Consider the following 20,836-nt stretch of genomic DNA (forward strand, 5'->3'; position numbering starts at 1 on the left):
CCCCTCTTTTCCCTCTATACAGTCCTTCATTCCTCCATTCTTACCATCCTCCTTATCCCTAACACTAATGCTAACCCCTCTCACCCCCCATTATATGTCCTCATCCGCTTATCAGCGAGATCATTCGTCCTTTAGTTTTTGGAGATTGGCTTATCTCACTTAGCATGATATTCTCCAATTTCATCCATTTGCCTGCAAATGCCATAATTTTATCATTCTTCATGGCAGAGTAATATTCCATTGTATATATATACCACAGTTTCTTTATCCATTCATCAACTGAAGGGCATCTAGGTTGGTTCCACAATCTGGCTATGATGAATTGAGCAGCTATGAACATTGATATGGCTGTATCTCTGTACTATGCTGATTTTAAGTCCTTTGGGTATAGGCCAAGGAGTGGGATAGCTGGGTCAAATAGTGTTTCCATTCCAAGCTTTCTGAGGAATCTCCATACTGCTTTCCAGAGTGGCTGCACTAATTTGTAACCTCACCAGCAATGTATGAGTGTACCTTTTTCCCTTTTTATTGTGTTGCTTGTGTTCTTGATAATCGCCATTCTAATTGGGGTGAAATGAAATCTTAGGGTAGTTTTGATTTGCATTTCCCTTATTACTAGAGATGTTGAACATTTTTTCATATATCTGTTGATTGCTTATACATCTTCTTATGTGAAGTGTCTGTTCATTTCCTTAGCCCATTTGATGATTGGATTATTTGTATTCTTGGTGTAGAGTTTTTTGAGTTCTTCATAGATTCTGGAAATTTGCGCTCTATCTGAAGTATGAGTGGCAAAGATATTCTCCCACTCTGTAGGCTATCTCTTCACGTTACTGATAGTTTCCTTGCTGAGAGAAAGCTTTTTAGTTTGAATCTATCCGGTTGTTGATTCTTGCTTTTATTTCTTGTGCTATGGGAGTCCTGTTAAGGAAGTCTGATCCTAAGCCAACAAGTTGAAGGTTTGGACCTACTTTTTCTTCTATAAGATGCAGGATCTCTGGTCTGATTCCGAGGTCCTTGATCCATTTTGAGTTGATTTTTGTGCAGGGTGAGAGATAGGGGTTTAGTTTCATTCTGTTGCATATGGTTTTCCAGTTTTCCCAGCACCATTTGTTGAAGAGGCTATCTTTACTCCATTGCATATTTTTGGCACTTTTGTCTAATATGAGAAAATTGTATTTATTTGGGTTTGTGTCTATGTCCTCTATTCTGTACCATTGATCTACCTGTCTATTTTGGTACCAATACCATGCCGTTCTTGTTACTATTGCTTTGTAATAGAGTTGAAGATCTGGTATTGCGATACCCCCTGCTTCGCTCTTTCTACTGAGGGTTGCTTTAGTTATTCTGGGTTTTTTATTCTTCCAGATGAATTTCATAATTGCTTGCTCTATTTCTGTAAGGTACATCATTGGGATTTTAATTGGAATTGCATTGAATCTGTATAGCCCTTTTGGTAGTATGGCCATTTTGACAATATTAATTCTGCCTATCCAAGAACATGGGAGATCTTTCCATCTTCTAAGGTTCTCTTTAATTTCTTTCTTTAGTGTTCTGTAGTTCTCATTGTAGAGGTCTTTCACCTCTTTTGTGAGATTGATTCCCAAGTATTTTATTTTTTTTTAGGCTATTGTGAATGGGGTAGTTTTCCTAATTTCTCTTTCTGAAAATTCATCACTTATGTATAAAAACACGTTGGATTTATGGGCATTGATCTTGTAACCTGCTACTTTACTGAATTCACTTATGAGTTCTAAGAGTTTTCTGGTGGAATTTCCAGGTTCCTCTAAATATATAATCATGTCATCAGCGAACAGGGATTGTTTGAGTTCTTCTTTTCCAATTCGTATCCCTTTAATTTCTTTGGTTTGTCTAATTGCTCTGGCCAGAGTCTCAAGAACGATGTTGAATAGAAGTGGTGAAAGAGGGCATCCCTGCCTTGTTCCAGTTTTTAGGGGGAATGCTTTCAGTTTTTCACCATTTAGAATGATATTAGCCGTGGGCTTAGCATAAATGGCCTTTACAATGTTAAGGAATGTTCCCACTATCCCTATTTTTTCTAGTGTTTTGAGCATGAAGGGGTGCTGTATTTTATCAAATGCTTTTTCTGCATCTATAGAAATAACCATGTGATTCTTGACGTTAAGTCTATTGATATGGTGAATTACGTTTATTGATTTCCTGATGTTGAACCAACCTTGCATCCCTGGGATGAATCCCACTTGATCATGGTGCACTATCTTTTTAATATGTTTTTGTATGCGATTTGCTAAAATTTTGTTGAGAATTTTTGCGTCGATGTTCATTAAGGATATTGGTCTGAAATTTTCTTTCCTTGATGAGTCTCTGTCTGGTTTAGGTATCAGTGTGATATTGGCTTCATAGAATGAGTTTGGGAGGGTTCCCTCCTCTTCTATTTTATGGAATACTTTGAGAAGTATTGGAATGAGCTCTTCTTTAAAGGTTTTGTAGAACTCGGCTGAGAACCCATCTGGTCCCGGACTTTTCTTTGTTGGTAGGCTTTTGATGACCTCTTCTATTTCAGTACTTGAAATTGATCTATTTGAATTGTGTATGTCCTCCTCGTTCAGTTTAGGCAATTCATATGTCTCTAGAAACCTGTTGATGTCTTCGAAATTTTCTATTTTGTTGGAGTATAGATTTTCAAAATAGCTTCTAATTATGTTTTGTATTTCACTCGTGTCTGTTGTGATAATTCCTTGTTCATTCCGAATTTTAGTGATTTGGGTTTTCTCTCGTCTTCTCTTTGTTAGTGTGGCTAAAGGTTTATCAATTTTGTTTTTTTTTTCGAAGAACCAACTATTTATTTTGTCAATTTTTTGTATTGTTTCTTTTGTTTCAATTTCATTGATTTCAGCTCTGAGTTTAACTATTTCCTGTCTTCTACTACTTTTGGTGCTGGTCTGTTCTTCTTTTTCTAGGGCTTTGAGCTGTAGTGTTAGGTCATTTATTTGTTGAGTTTTACTTCTTTTATTGAATGCGCTCCATGAAATAAATTTCCCTCTAAGTACTGCTTTCATAGTGTCCCAGAGATTTTGATATGATGTTTCTTTGTTCTCATTTACCTCTAAGAATTTTTTAATTTCCTTCCTAATATCTTCTGTTATCCATTCATCATATAATAGCATATTGTTTAATCTCCAGATGTTGGAATAGTTTCTGTGTTTTACTCTTTCATTTATTTCTAACTTCAATCCATTATGATCTGATAGAATACATGGTAGTGTCTCTATCTTCTTGTATTTGCTAACATTAGCTTTGTGGCATAATATATGGTCTATTTTAGAGAAGGATCCATGTGCTGCTGAGAAGAAAGTGTATTCGCTCTTGGTTGGATGGTATATTCTATAAATGTCCATTAAGTCTAAATTATTGATTGTGTTATTGAGATCTATGGTTTCTTTGTTCAATTTTTGTCTGGAAGATCTGTCCAGTGGTGAGAGAGGCGTGTTAAAATCACCTAGTATTATTGTGTTATGGTCTATTTGGTTTCTGAAATTGAGAAGGATTTGTTTGACATACATGGATGAGCCACTGTTTGGGGCACAGATGTTTATGATTGTTATGTCTTGCTGATTTATGCTTCCCTTAAGCAGTATGAAATGACCTTCTTTATCCCTTCTGACTAACTTTGGCTTGAAGTCCACATTGTCTGAAATGAGGATGGATACTCCAGCTTTTTTGCTGAGTCCATGTGCATGGTATGTTTTTCCCCATCCTTTCACCTTTAGTCTATGGGTATCTTTTTCTATGAGGTGAGTCTCTTGTAGGCAACATATTGTTGGATCTTTCTTTTTAATCCAATCTGCCAGTGTATGTCTTTTGATTGATGAATTCATGCAATTAACATTCAGGGTTATTATTGAGATATGATTTGGTTTCCCGGTCATTTGGTTCATTTTTTAAATTTTATTTATTTATTTGTTTGACACAACTTGTTTCCTCCTTTATTTGACAATTCCTTTAGGATAATTCCTCCCTTTGCTGATTTGCTTCTTTGTTTTTCATCTCTTCCTCATGGAATATTTTGCTGAGAGTGTTCTGCAATGCTGGCTTTCTTTTTGTAAATTCCTTTAGCTTTTGTTTATCATGGAAGGATCTTATTTCATCGTCAAATTTGAAGGTAAGTTTTACTGGGTATAAGATTCTTGATTGGCATCCATTTTCTTTCAGGGCTTGAAAAATGTTGTTCCAGGCCCTTCTAGCTTTTAGGGTCTGGATTGAAAAAAATCTGCTGATATCCGTATTGGTTTCCCCCTGAATGTAATTTGGTTCTTTTCTCTCACAGCCTTTAAAATTCTGTCTTTATTTTGTATGTTAGGTATTTTCATTATAATGTGCCTTGGTTTGGGTCTGTTGTAATTTTGTATATTTGGAGTCCTATAAGCCTCTTGAACTTGGTTTTCCATTTCATTCTTCAGATTTGGGAAATTTTCTGATATTATTTCATTGAATAAATTGTTCATTCCTTTGGTTTGTTTCTCTAAGCCTTTCTCAATCCCAATAATTCTTAAATTTGGCCTTTTCATGATATCCCATAGTTCTTGGAGATTCTGTTCATGATTTCTTACCATCTTCACTCTTTGTTCAACTTTGTTTTCAAGGTTAAATATTTTGTCTTCAATGTCTGAGGTTCTGTCTTCCAGGTGTTCTATCCTACTGGATATGCTTTCTATGGAGTTCTTAATTTGGTTTATTGTTTGCTTCATGTCAAGGATTTCTGTTTGTTTTTTTTTCAATATCTCTAACTCTTTATTGAAATGATCTTTTGCTTCCTGTATTTGCTGTTTTAACTGTCGATTGGTGCGATCATTCAATGCCTGCATTTGCTTTCATCTCATCATTCAGTGCATGCATTTGCTCTCTCATCTCATCATTTGCTTTCCTGATCATTTTAATTATGTACATTCTGAACTCCTTTTCTGTCATTTCTTCTGCCTTGCTGTCATTGGGTTTTATTGATGTAACATCTAGATTTGTTTGCAGCTTTCTTTCCTTGTTTTTCTCATATTGTTCAGGTATCAGTGGACTGCTGAGATATTGCAGATTTCCTCTATTGACTTACAATGTCCCTGAAGATTTCTATATATATCCCCTCTTAGCCTTCAGTAGGCTGAAGTCTTGGAGGAAGTTGATAATGTGGTGCTCCACAAGGAAGCTGCCTCTCTAGGAGTGGTGGCCTTCAGGTGGGGTATATTCCCTGATAGTGGGCAGAGGTGCTTCCACTTGTTGACCAATGGTCATTCAAAGGGGAACTAGGCTGCAGGCTGAGGCAAGGCCTGTTTGGGCCTGAGTCTCTGGTTTTACCGTCCTTGTGGGGAAACCTCACCTGGTAGGGAAGACTCACCCGGTGGGGAGGTCTCGCTGGTTAGTTCCCTCCTAGAGGTTCCCCTCAATTTACAGCTACCGCCTGGGCTGGGCTGCCATCCTCTGCAAAGTTCCCAGGGGCCTGGCCCTACCTCCTGGGCCTGGGAGCCTCACCCTTCGCAGATGAATCTCTTTAGGCTGCCCCTCCTCAGAGAATCTGCCCGCAGTCCTGGAACCTTCGCTCCACCCTTAAGTGTGTCTCTGTGCGGCTCTTCCACCAAGAAGCCTCCTAGATCCTTGGACCCTGCTCTGCACCTAATCAACTGGCTATGCGGCCCCTCCTCTGAGCAGCCACCTGGGGTCCCGTACAATTGCTCTGAGTCCCAGAGACCCGCCACATGCCTCTTCCTCCAGACAGCCGCCCAGTATTCCGATGTGGTCACTAGGAGTCCAAGAAACTCACTGCGTATCTCCTCCTCCCACTAACCACCCATAGCCCTGGGCAGTCAATCACTCTGAGTCGAAGTGACCCTCCTCATTCCTCCTCCTTCTCCAGGTAACCCCCCCAGGTGTTCAGGATCGATTGCTCTGAGTGGCTCTGAATCCACGTGACCCGCTGCACGTGTCCTCTGGGCAACCACCCGGAGCTCTGGTGTGGCCACTTGAGACCAAGCGACCCACCGTGCTTCTCCTCCAGGCAGCCCCCCTGTGTTCAGGAGCTGTCACTTTAAGTCCAAACAACTCACTACTCGCTTTCTCCTCTGAGCAGCCGCCTGGAGCTCTAATGCAGTCACTGAGGGTCCAAACGACCTGCCGCGCTCCTCCTCCTCCTACTCCTCCAGGCAGGCCCTGGGGTTCAGAAGTGGTCTGAGTCCCAACAGCTCGCCACGCAGCCCCTCCTCTGTCAACCACCTGTAGCTCTGGTATAGCCACTCCGAATCCAAGCGACCGCGCTCCTCTTCCTCCTCCTCCTCCTCAGGGCAGGCCCCGGTGTTCAGAAGCATCGCTCTAAATCCGAACATCTCGCCGTGCCGCTCCTCCTCTGGCAACCGCTTATAGCTCTGGTGCAGTCACTCCGAATCCAAGCGGCCACGCTCCTCCTCCTCCTCCTCAGGGCAGGCCCTGGTGTTCTGAGTCCACACAGCTCTCCTTGCCACTCCTCCCCTGGGCAGCCACCGGAGCCCCAGTGGTTGCTCCGAGTCCCAGCGCTGTGCTGAGCGGCCTCCTCTCCGACGCTCCCAGTTGTCCGAGTTCACTGCTCCAGCGGGGGGAGGGGCGTCTCGCCCGCAGCTCTACTTCACAAAGTTCCCTGCATTCCGGGACTACCGTCCCATCTGGGACGCCTCCCCAACGGGAGAGAGTCACCGAGCTGCTTTGAGTTGGTCCCAATTGTCTCAATATCTCCCCTTTTGAATCCTGAGTCCTGGAGCAACATGAAATGCAGCCACCCTCTAGGCCGCCATCTTGAAACCCTTTCGCATTTGCTCTCTCATCTCCTTGTTTGTTTCCCTGATCGTTTTAATTATGTACATTCTGAACTCCCTTTCTGACATTTCTTCTGCTGTGCTGTCATTGGGTTTTATTGATATAGTATCTAGGTTTGTTTTGGACATTTTCTTCCCTTGTTTTCTCATATTGGTCAGATGTCAGTGGGACTCTGAGATATTGCAGATTTCCTCTATTGGCTTATAGTGTCCCTGTAGATTTCCAGTGTATCACCTCCCAGCCTTCAGTAGCCTGAAGTCTTGGAGTAACTTGATAATGCAGTTTTTCCGAAGAAAGCTGCCCCTAGCCCGCTACTGGTTCCGGGGCTTAGAGCTGGCTGTGTGTGGAAAGGCTCTCACTGGGGGGCCTGCTCCGAGAAGCTGGCTGTGTGGGAGGAGCCCACCGCCCCCTAGGCTCTATTTTAGTCCGAGTCTCTCAATGCTTCCCCTTATTGAATCCTGGGTTCTGGAGCAACTGGAGATGAAGTCACCCTCTATTCCGCCATCTTGGATCATGCCATGGAAAAAGCCTGCGGCTGGAGGGGGCAGGTCCACCTGGAGAGGTTTCTGGCTGCCCTGCCCTGGTCCCAGAGGGTGCTTGTGGGTCAGATCTCTCCGCTGGCTTGGGGACTTGTGGCTGGCTCTGTGTAGAAAGGCTCTCACTGGGCGGTCTGCTTCAAGAAGCTAGCCTAGAAAGGCGCTTCCTGCTGGAGGGAGCCGGGCTGCTTGGGGAAGTCCCTGGCTGCCCTGTCCTGGTCTCTGAAGCAACCTGCGGGTGGGCTGGAGCTCGCCGTGCACTGGCTCAGGGACTTGGAGCTGGTTCTGTGCAGAAAGGCTCTCACTGGGGGGCCTGCTCTGAGAAGCTGGAGAATCTGGCCCTGTGAGAGGAGCCCACCGCTGGAGTGCACAGGGCTGCCTGGGGAAGACTCTACCTGCCCTGCCCTACTCTAATAAGCCGCCCGAATCCGGGCCTGCCACCCGGGCAGAGCTTCACCGGGTGGGGGAGACTCACCCCAAGGCTCTATTTTAGTCCGAGTCTCTCATTGCCTCCCCTTCTTGAATCCTGGGTTCTGGAGCTACTGGAGATGCAGTCACCCTCTAGTCCACCATCTTGGATCTGATGTGAGGTTTTTCTTTAATTAGTCTCATTTTTTAAAGTTTTCAAAAATAATTGGTATAATAGACCATCATAACACTGTCTGGATTAGAAAAGTTTTCTTAATTATAATTAAGTTGGTTAATTGTTCAGATTTAGAAAAAAATAGTTGATGATGTGTCAAATTGTCAAAAGAAGTTGGCAGATAGCAGAAAGTGTTTTACTTTTCTTTGGGAATATTTTATGAACTGGGTTGCCAGGGGCTCTGACATGGACTCTGAGGCAGCCTCGTTTGAGCCTGTCAGAAAACATGGCCCTGACTCAAACTCCCTCAGCACTTCCCACAGCACTCTCAGCAGCCCTTCGCCCATGACTTGTTTATAATGTTTGTCACCACCTGGGTGGGGCCTCCACTCCTCCCCATCCACTCAGGTAGCCTAGGTTGATCAGACCATCAGTGTGCAGTCCAGGGTGACCACTACCACCTGTGAATCCTGGAAGCCATCAGCAGCCTGTTTGTCGGTCCAGGTGAGGATTCCTGATTCTCCCTTGCATAATTCTCCTTTTGCCTGCAGTGGAGATTCTGATACGTTCTGTTACTTCATAGGAATGTCTCTATACAAAGAAAAGTATAAAAATAAAAACTGAACAATCTAATGATGTCATCTTGAAAAGACCTAAATAAATTACTGATGTTCACTAAATATAATGCTGACAATAAAACCTTAGAATCATAATTAGACTAACTTATATTTGTATTCTCGGAGCATTGCAAACATCTGGCACATAACAGGCTCATCATAAATTTTGAATGAATACAGAATGAAGTAAATAGGTTCCAATAGCTTTCAAGAAATTTAATGAGAGAGAGAGAGACAAAGGACAAAACATAGTAATATTTCAGCATCTGCCCTGTCCACTCACTCCTCAACCCCAGGCAACCCTGATGTATTCTCTGTCACTATAGATTAATTTACATTTCTGAGGGTTTTATGTAAGTGGAACTCATACAGCATACCGTAGGTACTTTTTATTGTCTGATTTCTTCACTTAGCACAATATAATTATGCTTAGCACAGCATAATTATACTGTGTGTATCAACTATCTGTTTCTTTTAAACGCCTGACTACTGTACCAGTATATAGATACACCACAATTTGTTTATCTATTCCCGTTTGAATGTTTCAGTTGTTTTCAGTTTGAGGCTTTTACAAATAAAGCAACTATTGTATAAACACTCCTGCACCACCTTTCCAAAGTACTTGTACTGTTTTATATTCTCGCCAGCAACGTTTGAGGGCTCCACTTGCTCTACATCCTCTCCAGTACTTTGCATGATTAAAATCTTTAACTTCAGCCATTCTAGTGGGTATGTAGTGGCATTGCATTGTGGTTTTGATTTGTATTTTACTAATGACTAACGATGTTGAGCATCTTTCATGTGCTTCTTTACCATCTGAATATCTTCTTTGGTGAAGTAGCTATTCAACTCTTTTGCAAATTTAAAAACTGTTTGTTTTCTTATTATTAAGTTTTAAGAATTCCTTCTATGTTCTAGACACCAGACCTTCATCAGATATGTGATTTGCAGTATTTTCTCCCAATTTGTGGTTTGTCTTCTCATTGACATAATAATGGTTTTCAAAGTTCTTAATTTTAATGAAGTCCAATCTATAATTTTTTTTCTTTTACGAAATCTATGCCCAACCTGAGGTCAAAAAAAAATTCCCCTAGTTTTCTTTTAGAAGTTGTATAGTTTTGTGTTTTACATGAATCTATAATCCATTTTGAAGGAATTTTTGCATATGACCCAAGACATAAATCAAAGTTCATTCTCCTTTTGTCTCTGTCTTTCCAGTTATTACTGCACTTTTGTTGAAAAAAAAGTTCTTTTTTGCATTAACTACCTTTAAGTTTTGGTGAAAACCACCTGACCTTGTATAAGTGGGCTTATTTTTGGATTCCATTTGGTTCTACTAATCTATTTGTCAGCTTGTGTTCTATTTTTGCTCTTGATTGACAAGTTTTTTACGTAAATAAGAAAATAGAAAAAAATTTAAAGATGTGATCAATAAAACTAAGTATAGTGATAGTTATTATTGGGGACATTTTTTGTTAATAAAGATTGATGTCTGGTTTCATTGTAAGTTGTTTTAAATAATCTAATTGATATTTAATATCTATCTACAAAAGATCTCAAAAAGATTATCAGGGCTTTTTTTTGTGGGAGGGAGAAGAGAAATCCTTGTAATTCTAAAAAGAAAAATACTATATAACATAAATTAGTACAAATAGTGATTCTATCCTTTCTAACTTTAGGAAATGATTTTCTTCCATTCAACAAAGCATTGATGATTGAATTTATCAGTAGAGCTATTTTACTATCAGCTTCAAAGATTTAAAATTTTCCTTCTATTTTTAATTTATATGTTCAGAGAAGCCCATAATTCCCCTGGCAAGTAATAAATATTAAATGTATAATATTAAATATATTATTAATGTTAATATTTTAATTGTTTTATAAGAATGAATGTCCTTCAGTGTTATCTCCTTGACTATTCAGAATAAAGAAGACAGTGAGTACATCTTGGTCCAACAATTAAAGGATATACAACGAATATTCCTTATATTTCATCAATGCTTTTCATCATCTGATTTGTGCACACATGTACTATAGTTTGGATATTCAAAGTCCCACAGAGGTCCATGTGGTAGCAGCTTGGTCTCCAAAGTGTCACTATTGGGAGGTGGTGGAACCTTTAAGAGGCAGGGCCTAATGGGAGGTCTTTAGGTCATTGAAGGCCTGCTATTGAAGGGGATTGTAGGACACCAGCCATCTCCTCCATCTCTTTTGCCACCTGGCTTGTGACGTGAGTGGTTTGCTTCACCCTGTGCTCCTGCCATGACGTGCTGCCTTGCCATAGGTCCAAAGAAGTGGGATCGATTGATCATGGACAGAAACTTCCAAAACTCTGAATCAAAATAAACTTTTTCTCTTTATATGTTAATTATCTCAGGTATTTTATTAGAGTGATGAAAAACTGACAAACACATTCAGATATTTTACCCAATAGTTTAAAAGGTAACACAATAATGTTTATGATTCACTAAAAAAGTTGATTTGAGAAAAATTAGGTCACATACATTTTGCATGTACATTTTCACTAAATCTGCACATTTCAAAAGTTGAAGTTATAAAATAGGAATACCTGAAAATAGGAGTTTTTTTCTCCAATTATATAATTGTCTACCATGTAATAAGGGGCAGTCTGCCTATTTCCTCATCTATAAAATTGGAATTATTCTGGTAATATAAAGATATTTTGGAAATACACAGTCTGTCATGTGACAGGAGAGGGAAGTTGTGTAGTAATGCATTGTATTTCTGTACTGTGTGTGTTTAGAGATTTTCAGCATCATTTTCTCACCTGGAATCTCTAGTGAAATAGGCAAGTGGGGCTCAATGTCTCCTTTTTGTGACTTTTAAAGGCAAAAAAAAGATGATGAAAATAATAAAAATAAAAGTCCAGGTGATAGACTTTATAATAACATGACCTATACATTCCTGTGTTTTCTTGTGTGAGAACCTGTAAGTTCATGGATAATAATGAAAATTTATTTACATATTCCTCTAAAAGATAATGTAACATCATGTTATGATTGTAGCAAGTACATTCTCTTTATATTCTGTTTTTGTAAGAGGAACATATGCTGTCTATTTGGGGAAGAGAAGAGTTAGTCTCTAAAAGAGAATTCCCATCTATTCTGAGAGGACAGAGGAAGATAGGGAGACTTGGGCAGAGGAATGAGAGATAAGACAGGAGGAGAAAGATCTGGAAGCTTGAAGAAGGCACCTTGTATAAAGTGTAGGGAAACAGGCACCAGCCTGCAATGGAGAGGAAAGACAGCCAAGGAGGAGAAATGTCACCAAAGAAATGACAGAGTTAAGATGGGAAGGAAAGTACATTCACTGGCAGTAGGGTAAGAGGAAATAGTACTGGTCTGGTCTCAAAGTTTCAAATATAGATTAAAAAAATCAACAGAAAAGAGATAGAAGAGAGAGAGAGTGAGGGGGGAAGGAAGGAAGGAAGGAAGGAAGGAAGGAAGGAAGGAAGGAAGGAAGGAAGGAAGGGAGGGAGGGAGGGAGGGAGGGAGGAAGAAAAAGGAAATGGGACAAATCAAAGAAAAAGTGTTATTTTTATTGAGTTCACAAGACTTCAGTTGTAGAAATCTTAATCATAAGATCTATGGGTGATTTCAAGGGGCAGTTTACTTGGCCCTTGATGTCAGGTGCTCAAGAGAAAAGAACCTAAGGAGTTGGCCAGTTTATAGTCTATTGCTTAAAGAATCTCTAAAAGAAAGGAAGACTATTGGTGGAACTTTGTCACAATGCCAAGGGGCAGACTAAGGACAGACTTTTCTCTTATTGAGATGTGAAATCGTTGTGAGATTAAATAGTTGTGTAGTTAAAATGACATTGCAGGGCTGGGGTTACAGCTCTGTGGTAGAGTGTTTGCCTAGCATGCGTGAGGCACTGGGTTGGGTTTGATTCTCAGCACCACATAAAAATAACTTTTAAAAAATTAAGCTCCATCAACAACCAGAAACAATTTTTAAAAAATGACATTGCAGAGTTACCTTAGCTCAGTAAGAGAATGAACAGATACAAGAAAAAGAAAGAATGATATTTGAAGGAAAACCATGGAAAATTGAAGTCATTCTTCTGGTATATCTCACCTGGAGTATAGAGAACTGGTGGATATATTAAAAATGGTCTCTTCCTCTAAACCTCCACCCTAAGAGCAAGTTTTAATTAACTTCCTACCAAACTGCTTCCAGTGTGGAGAAATGGACAGTTAAAAAACTTAAACTGAAGGGGACAGGTAGTAAGGGGACTGATATAAGAAGGGAAATAGCTTTGTAACTAAAGGTAGAGGATTCCTAAAGGATGTTTCAATCAAAGACAGTAATGAAAAAGCCCACACAATCTAGGGAATAATATCTCCCTCTTCTGTAGCCATGCTCGTGTTTAGAAATTATTCTCTCTCTCCCTCTTCTGCTAAATCTTGAGAGCTACTCCCTACAGTCACCTTGGAAGTCAATGAAAACCCTCACATCTCTGAAAGAAGAGATAATACAAGCAGAGCAACTAGAACATGCCTGGCACATAGGAAGAAGTCAACATAGGTTCTTATTGCCCAGTATTTGACTATGTCTGGCATGGGCTCAGGATTCTCACATTAACTGCCCCCCTTATTGGCCCCTGTGAGCTTCTTCCTATTTATGGCCCAGAAAAAGAGAGGGAAAACGTCTACCCAATATCATTCTGAGCCAGGCACTGTTATAGATACAGATTTATACCATTTCAGCATTCACAGTGATCCATGCATTGGTCCATGCAGTGCTATAAAAATATCTGAGATTAGGTACATTATAAAGATATTTATGTAAATCACTGCTTTGAAGGTTGAAAATCAAAATGGCATGACACTGGCTCTGGCAAGAGCTCCCTTGTCTGTGACACATCATGATTGATGACATCATGATAGGAGCAAGTATAGGAGCAATCACATGGTAAGACAGGAAGCTGGAGAAGGGGGAGGGCTCAGACTTGCTCTTTTATAACAATTCCCTGTCTCAGGAACTAACCAGGGTCCTGTGAGAACTACCTTAATCCCTTCTATTTGCAGAGCTCCCAATGACATAACTACCTCCCACTAAGCCCCACCTCTTAAAGGTTCCGCACCTCCCATATTGCCACGCTGGGGACCAAGCTTCCAACATATGAACCCTTGAGGGACACGCTTAAACCACATCCAAACCACAGCCACTTACACACTTCAGATCTACAGCACCTTTTACAAAAAGAAAACAGGTTCAAGAAAAAATTGATCTTCCAAAGCCATGGTGCTAGTAAGTGGTGAAGCCGACAAGTGGGTCAGGTAGCAGATCACTAATTTAAGCAGAAACTGAGGTATATCAGGGAAGTGGGGAAAATGAGACGAGAAAGAATGAAGTCAAATTCTGGAGGAACATGAATTTATCCTATGATGACACACAGCTTCCAGGGTAAAGCAAGGAAGGTAGTATGAGTAATTTGTTCTTGTGAAAGCTGTGGGACAGAATGAGGATGGCAGACCAGGAGAGCAAGGACTGAACAGATCCTGAACTTAGGAGGTCCGGATGACAGAAGAGCATTTCATTGGAAGGTTGTGGGTAGCTCAGAATCAATGGAAAGGCCCACATGAGGCTGGGGAAAAGGGGAGAAAACCAGTGAGATGGTGCAGAAGGAACCTGGGCAGGCAAAGCAGGCATGAAAGGGAGCAGCCACTGCCCTTTAAAACATATCTGGCTGGAGAGAGATTGCTATTTTAGGGTCACTTGCCTAGGATTCATGGTCATGGGTATGGTCATGGGCAATCATAGCTAACACACATGCCCTAGTTGTGAAGGAGAAAGGATGTCTCCTGATCCTCTCTGACTCCAGTTTCTAAAGTGGCAAGGAGTTATCACCTTTGAAGCCTCATGAACAGAAAAATTTCCCCCAAATCAGATACTTCCAATGATAAATATCCACTAGAGATATAAAATTGATATGAAGATTTACAGGTGGCTGTTGGAAATGCAGCTTTAAGGTTTGGTGGGGTTTTTTTTTTTTTTTTTTTTTTTTTTTTTTTTTTTTTTTTTAAAGGTCCAGGCTAGTGCTACTGATCCATTATTAGTACCCATGTAATCTAGCCGGCAGCTATCTGAATACCTCTAGTTGTCCAGTAGAAGGGCTTAAATATTTCATATGTAATTACTCTTTCCTGTCATTTGAAAGTCATCTCAGGTTGAGTTCCTAGTGCATCTTACACTAGGAAATCCAATCCTACCCATCTCCTGCCCTCCCTCACAAATCTTTAGGGAATTCTCAGGGGTCTCACATGTCTTCTTTGCATCTCTACCTCTGATTTGTGGCTAAGTTAAAGATGTTCCCCTGCCTGAGATGTTGCATAGGCAGTAAAGCTGTCTAGCCTCCATCAGATGCAAGGTCTCCCCCTGCCCCACTCCCAAACATGTATTTGCTACTATTCACACTGCTTATATTCTACTGGAACTAATGAACACACAAATGAGCAAGGAAATATAGGCATGCATACAGTGATGAAAAGAAACTGGGGACAGGGCAGAAGGGTATGATGCAGAGAGATTCAGGATCATTTTGGACTGAATGGTCAGGCAAGGCCTCCCTGAGAAGTTAATATTTAAACTGAGAGCTGGTACCAAGAAGGAGCTCAGTCTGTGCCAAACTGTAGGAAGAATAGGCCAGACAGTTGGGGACAGCAAGTGTAATGACCTCACTACAGGAAGGATCTGGCAATGGGATCTGGGAATGTTCAGGGGACAGAAAGCAGACAGGTGTGACTGAAGCATGTGTGAAGGGTCAAAAGCCAAACACTTTTTTTTTTGGCAGTACTAGAGTTTGAATTTATGCAGAACTCATGTGTGAGAGACTGAAAGTCAAACACTTTTTTTTTTTTTGCAATACCAGAGTTTGAACTTGGGGTACTCTGTCACCGAGCTGTCTCCCCATCCCTTTTTGTTTTTTCACTTTGAGACAGAGTCTCACTAAGTTGCCAAGGTTAGTCTTGAACTATCTACCCTCCTGCCTTGGCCTCTGAAGTAAATGGGGTTGCCAGTATGCACCACCATGCCTGGTTCATTTTTATTTGTAACTTAGATGTTTTCCTAGGTTCATAAATGGATAAATGAAGGAAAGCCTTCAGGATAAGGGTATGATAATAGGAGGAGCTTTGGGGGTCTAATGGCATAAAGAAAACCATGATTGAATTGGGCTAAGAAGGAAAAAGAGAATTGGGTAATTAGAAGAGGACGAGATACCCTGTCTGGGAATATGATTAACAAATTCAGGAGCAGTGCCATTGTCGTTGGTGAAAGGATTGGAACTGTGGAACTGGAAGAGGGTAGGGTATGTAAATCAGACTAGAAGGTTTAATGCAAGTGGGAAAAATAAGACCACAGAAGAGGATGAATCCTGCAGAACCACGGAGGTAAGGACATAAATTGAAAAAAAGGTGTTTGCTTACAAAAAAGAAGCTTCCAAGAAGAGATTGGTTAATTGACAATCAGGTATTAAGCAGCAAGTGGAAAGAGAGAATATAAACCTTGTATTATCACAGCTTAACTTTCTGTGTTAGAAGAAATCAAAATGATCAACCTCCTTAACATCTCTTCAACATATATATATTGCTAATGTCCTCATGCTTTTATATGTAAAAGGAGACAATTATGGCATGCACAAACTGAGGTAATGGACATAAAGTACTTAGCATATTACCGGACTTCAGCATATGTTTGATTGTAAGCCCACAGGGACAGAATTGGGTCTTTATTATTGAATTTCCAATGTCCAGCACAGTACCTGACAAAGAATAGGCATTTAATAGTATGTATAAAACAGAGATGAATGAATGACTCCTTATGGCCACACTATAGCCTTAACATTTGTTTTAGGTTGTTACAGGATCCACCATATGGGTTTGACCTTGTCTTTCTCTAATCTCTTCCAAAATGAAACCAGGGTTTTCAAAAAGACAAATGTGATCATGCCATTTTTTTGATTCATTCTGAAGAGGCTCTCGATTGACACTCAGAGAAAACTCAATCTCCTTACCATGGTTTAGAAGGTCTTTCAGCCCTGGCTAGGGGTTACTTTTGTCTTTTCAGAAAATTTCTTCAGAGCTTGGGACTCCTTTACATGTGAACATTCTTCTTCTCAAGGTATATTGATTAGGACCTGAATTTTTCTGTTTATTATACTAATTATATAGGCTTAGCTATTTTTTTTTTTTTATCCACAGGAAATCTGGAAGTGGGCAGTCTAGAACTTGTCTAGTTGTTGAGACTCAGATTCCTTCTAGTCTCTTTATCATTTTTATGATTGAAGCCACCTACGTCAACAATATAACTATTAGGACTAAGGTCTGAGACCAGTTGTGTCAACTACTGGGAGCCAACAGGAAGAAAGAGGGAATATTTGAGATCAAAGAGAGTGTAGAAATGGAGAATTCAGCATGGCCTAGGTGTTGGTTCCAGGAAAACCTTGACCCAGGGAAAGATTCTAACCAGTAACTTGACTGTTACTTCAGGAATTAATCTATCTGAGATTAAGTCTGTTATCTGGGCAGAGAACATCAGTTCACTTTTCAAGACTCGTTTCAAGACCCTAAACCTGCCTATATGTTCCCATCCTAAACTTGTATGTCATGAACTTGGCTTAGTTCCAATCAGTTCCCTGCCTTCAAAGATCCACCTTAAACCACCGCAATCTAAACTCAGAATCCTATAAATAGTCTCCCCTGACTTTCCTCTACTGGGACACAGCTAAGACATTGTCAAGAGGATGTTCTTTCTTCCTGCAATGAGTTCTGATACACATAGCTTTGTGTTTTAATACCAGGTTGTCTGGTGATATTTGGGGGATTTCAAAACTGTTGTTAGCTTGTGGCCTCTATCTTCTGTTTGGAGATAACATGTCTTTCTTCTAAGCTCAAAGAAACAGGGAATCGTAAAGGGCTGAATGTATATGCCAACCAAGGCTTACCTCTCATTAATAATTGGGATCATTGAGGACTTCAAGAGCACTCTGCTGATAGGAAAACAAAAGGCTTCTCTGTCTCATAAAGCAGATATATAAGACAGGACAAATTCTTCTGTTTCTGTCCTCTTACTTGTTCATTTCCACATTCTCTCAGTTCCTGCATAAAAAATACCTTGGAAAAAGATTGTGGAATGACATAGCCAGTTTGGATGGAATTAAATACCATCAATACTGAACTGTTTAGATGGAAATGATCATTAAAAAAACAAAAAACAAAAAGTAACAAAACAAAAATAAGTTGATCCTCATGATATTTGCAATAGTGAAAATACATATTCTAAGTTATCCATCCCCAGGATGGTCTCAGCACATTTCTAAAAACTAGAACAAGAAAGGGAGCTAGCTCCATGGAATGTGGAGGCCAGAAACTTTGATTCTTAATTATGACTTACTGAGTTCTGCCATATTTAAAAAGAAGACTTTTTCCAATTTCAAATCGAATGTGCTTTTTGCAAAAGTTTGCATTGTAAAATGAAAGCTCCCACACCCCACCGTCAGCAAGCCTATCCGTTACACCACCTTCCAGAGGAGAACACTGCCAATGCTTTGGTGTGTCGCCTTTCAAATCATTTCAATGCATTTAGAAACATATGCATATGTACAAACAAAGAGGAAAATGGTTTGTGTTATGTTAATCATATTACATCCAATTTTCCCCAAATTGGTTTCTCCCTATTTCATGTTTTTTAGAGAACATTCCATGTCCATATCCATAGCTCAAACAATTCATTTAAATCCCTGCAGGGTTCTGTTGCATGAGTGAACCCTAACCTGATTAACTCAGTTTGCTATTTGAACTATGCTTTTTTCCCCTTTCCCCTCTTTCCCTTCTTTTTTTTTTTTTTTTTTTTTTTTTTGCTTTTACAAACAGTCCCACAACAAACTTTTTGGAACCTAAGATGAATTTTAAATAAATTTTGTTCTTTCAGTGTTTGTGAGTGTGATGGGGAGAGAAATGTATTATCTCATTGTTTCTTTCATTTGGATTTCCTTAATAGTAATGAGGAAATAGTTTAGTCTATGGATCATTTCTATTTCTCCCATGAACTGCTTAGATCCATTTTGTCCAACGTGGCAGCTGCTAGTGGAATGTAGCTGTGGAGCATTTGAAATATGCCTAGCCTAAACTGGGTTGTGCTTTGAGCATAAAATACACAGAAATTTAAAAAACAATCAAAATGATGTAAAATATCTCATTCTTAGCTTTACATTGATTATATGTTTTAATAACAAGATAAAATATTTTAAATAATTGCATGTAGGGAGGGATTCTGGGGACTGAACTGAGGACATGCTGGGCAAGTGCTTGTAACAATGAACCACAGACCCAACTCCTACTTTTAAACAATTTTAATGTGGTTACTAAAAAAATTAGAATTATATATGTAGCTCACATGATGTTTCTATTGGACAGAGGTGGTGTAGGTTTTTCTTTTAATTGGGTTGATTTTTTTTAACAAAAGTTCTTGATATATGGTTAACACGTATCTTTGACTACTATCGTTTTAGCAAATATTTCTGCTCAGTTTGTAACTTACTTTTTACCTAGGATTATGGATTTTCTTGCTATACAAAAGTTGAAAGTTTTTAAGAATTTGTCCATTATTTCCTTTGTTGCTTCAGGGTTTTGTGTCTTGTTAAGGAAATATTTCACCATGCCAAGAATAAAAAATAACTGACTGGTTTCTTTTTTTCTTTTTTTCCAGTACTGGGGATTAAACTCAGAGACTGGGGTCTAGCTAAATTACTGAGGCTGGTCTCAAACTAGCCTCCCAAGTCCTGGCTTCTTAAAGTCATTTCTTTCTTTGCTGTTCAACTTTTTAAGCATCAAATTATTTTGGTTTGGTGTGAGTTAGGAAGTTTGTGAACTTTTCATTAAATCATAAATAGAGAAAAGAACAAATCAGATGTGTATAGCTAGATATATACAATTAAATGTCATATATATTATACGTATAAATAGATTATATAAATGCTCAAAACTCATTATGTCCTAATTATAATATGATATTTTACCATTATCTGTGCTCTTGAGGTTACTTATTTGATTATTTCTGTGTGATGGAAATTATTTATATAACAGTGTGACCTCTACATTCAGTGAAGTTACTTTGGTAGTTTGAAAGCAACCACTGCTGGAGTATTTCATGGTTTACTATAGAAATGAGCAGACACCCCAAATCAGATTTTGATTCATTATTTTCTTAATTGTCTAGATTTAATAAAGCAATGGAGAAAATATCAATAATCAAGATTAAACTTTAAAAGTATGTCCTGACTGTGGTCATCACATTATAAATGGCGCATCTAGTAGTATTAGAAAACTATATTTTCACTTTAATCAACAAGTTACTCACACCATGACCGACAAGTGAAGTTTAGACAAGTTCTTTCACTTTCATCTTACTCAATTTTTATTTTATTTTTTGGTTCTGAGGATGGAACTCAGGGGTGTTTTACCCCTGAGCTACAGCCCCAGTCCTCCTGCACTCCTTTTGTTAAAATTTGAGACAGGGTCTCTCTAAGTTATTGAGGCAGGCCTCAAACTTATGATCCTCCTGCCTTAACCTTCAGAGTCACTGGAATTCAGGGGTGCACCACCCTGAATTAGTAGTCTTATTAATGTAAACAGTAGCATCAATGGACATTCATATGGAAAACACATTCAGCGAACTGAGTATTTAACATATAATTATTGCACCAGTGATTTTACAGCATGGAAATAAAGTTTCTCTCCTTTTCAAATACTCCATCTCATTTCATTTTTTCCATCTATTACATTGGCTAGCATCTAGTACAATGTGGAATAACAGCAGTGTTACTTGACATTCTTGATTTGATCCTTAATGTTTCTATTTTAGCAATAAGAATGATGTTTGCTCTGGATTTCTGGTAGATACTAGTTAAAGTTCTGGAATTTCATTTAAATGCTTTCCTACATACTAATGGGAAACTTCTGCAATTTGTTCTTAGTAAAATTTCCTATTTTAAAAAATTCTTCCATTTTCTACAATTCTCTATTTTCTTTCCAAAATTTTATGACCATATGGATTCCAGAGTCCTTGCAACATTTGGCACAATCTTTCACTTAAGCAAAACACCTCTAATGACTGAAAAACTTTCCTATACTCACCATTCTCTTTCCTAACTTGCCATTGCTCTGCTGACCACTCCATAATGCTTTGTCCCCCTGAACCCTGTATCACTGAAGCCACTCCTGCCAAAGTCACTGGAGAACTCCACTGTGCCAGATCCAGTTAACG

The sequence above is a fragment of the Sciurus vulgaris genome (assembly GCF_902686455.1).
Source record: "Sciurus vulgaris genome assembly, chromosome: 12".
Lineage (NCBI taxonomy): Eukaryota > Metazoa > Chordata > Mammalia > Rodentia > Sciuridae > Sciurus > Sciurus vulgaris.